This window comes from Heterodontus francisci, unplaced genomic scaffold (assembly GCF_036365525.1).
Source record: "Heterodontus francisci isolate sHetFra1 unplaced genomic scaffold, sHetFra1.hap1 HAP1_SCAFFOLD_421, whole genome shotgun sequence".
Taxonomy (NCBI): domain Eukaryota; kingdom Metazoa; phylum Chordata; class Chondrichthyes; order Heterodontiformes; family Heterodontidae; genus Heterodontus; species Heterodontus francisci.
Window position 1 is genome coordinate 980,384 of NW_027140402.1, and position 2,068 is coordinate 982,451.

The window sequence follows — 2,068 nt, forward strand, 5'->3', positions numbered from 1 at the left end:
GTATCCAGGGAAGATTGGAAGATTGTAGCAAACTCTTCCATTATCTGCATCCGCATTTCCTTTCGCAACCTGGGATGCAAGCCATCCAGACCAGGTGATGTATCTACCCTAAGCAGAGCCAGCCTTTTTAGTACCTCCCTCTCTCAATTTGTACCCTCTCCATTGCCTCTACTCTCTTCACTTCTACTGATATTTTGTCAAATTCCACTTCCTTAGTGATCACTGATACAAAGTACTCATTATCCTTTTTGTCCCGAATAGGCGCTACTCAACTTCTTACTACCCACTTATCATTTACATGCTGCTCGAAGATTTTTGGGTTCCCTTTCATGTTGACTGCCAGTCTATTCTCATCGAAATACAGAAGAAGCAAATATATAGGATATATAAATTTCCCATCCTTGATGAGGTGGAACTTTTTTATGTTGTGGGTGGTAATGACTTGGCCCACGAGTGTGGTGGAAGCAGAGACAATCAATGATTTGAAAAGGAAATTGGATGGATACTTGAAGGAAAGAAACTTGCAGGAGGAAAGGGATCGAGGTGGTGAGTGGAACTGACTAGATTGCTCCGGGGAGAGCCAGCATGGACGTGATAGGCCAAATGTCCACCTTCTGTGCTGTAAATGGCACTGTGTTGTTTCTCAAATTCAATCCACTGGTGCTTGATAAATAATTTCAAAGTAAATTGTGCAACTGGGAAATCAGAACCAAGGCAAGGGACGCATAAGGAAGGAAAACTGCTGAAACCCAGGATTAAACCAGGGACCTTTAGATCTTCAGTCTAACGCTCTCCCAACTGAGCTATTTCAGCGCTACGTTAACAGTGGCTTGGTGTCCTTGTTTTGGAAGAAAATACATGCATTCAAGTTTTCCAAAAAATTAAAGAACACAACATGTGAGTAATATTCCCCATTGCTTTCTCAGTACTGATGGATTGTGAAGCGGGAGACAGCCAGAAGTGCCACTGAGCCGCACAGACCCCGAGCTGAGAATGAAATGAGATAAAATTCAATCTTTCATAGTGAGATGCTGCAGAGAGGTAAGAGTCCTGAATCAAAGCGAGACTCGCTCATTTCAAACACTCCCTGTACTCTCTGCTCATGAAGCCTTAAAAAAGGGAAAAACAGAATGGCACTCAGACTCGCAACCCTGCCATTAAAAGTCTCATGTTCGACTGACAGAACTGTCACTTCGACTCGCTCTCTTGTTGGATGGATGCAACTCCAACGCAGGGGTGGCATTCAAATCCTCCCTTGGGTCCACATGTCAGACTGAGTTCCATGTTATAGACTCAAGCCAAGGAAATCTGCTTAGTTCCAAAACTATCAGCGAATTGAAGCTGATTACGATCAACATCATCAGAGGTCAGAACTGCCAGGTGAAAGAAGACACTCTCAAGAAGGATCCACAATTATTCAAAGGCATCGACAAAGTGAAAAACAAGAAACTCGATGAGTCAAAGCAAGCCAAATAACGGAAACACTGAAGAATTCCATTTAATTCCAGAACCCAGTCCTGTTGTTTTTGGAGTCAGGTCACAATTAATACAACAACTTTATATTCCCACTTGGTTATCTGCACATTTAGTTAATTACAATTTTGTCGAAAAACTCTTTGAATCCAGTTGTCTAGTCCTCAAGACAGCTCCATGTGGAAGTGAATTCCACCTTCTGCAAGGCTGACACCAATAGATAACCTTAATCTAAAAATATCAGCAGACCAGGGCTCGTCCGGGACTTGAACCCGGGATTGTTCGCATGGCAATTAACCATACTTCCTAAACGAGAATCATACCCCTAGACCAACGAGTCACTGCCAGGTCAGGTTTTATTAGCTCCTGTGGAATTTCACTGGAACCCCCCCCCCCCCCTCCACCCCCAGTCAATCATCCATTTTTTTTCAGATCAGAGCACCATCCTTCAAATGCTGAAATAAAAACAGAAAGTGCTAGAAATGTTCAGCAGCTCTGGCAGCATCTGTGCTGAGAGGAACACAGTTAACGTTTCTGGTCACTCACCTTTTCTTTCAGCCTTCCTTTCAGACTGCTTCTGTCCATCCAATCTCAC

The 2,068-nt window shown here is 43.4% G+C and overlaps 1 non-coding gene across 1 annotated transcript; it reads right to left on the reverse strand.

Annotated features, from left to right (window-relative positions):
* Nucleotides 1–740: 740 nt before the first annotated feature.
* Nucleotides 741–813, reverse strand: trnaf-gaa (transfer RNA phenylalanine (anticodon GAA)). The gene has a single exon. It is a non-coding gene; the product is annotated as a tRNA-Phe (tRNA).
* Nucleotides 814–2,068: the final 1,255 nt, after the last annotated feature.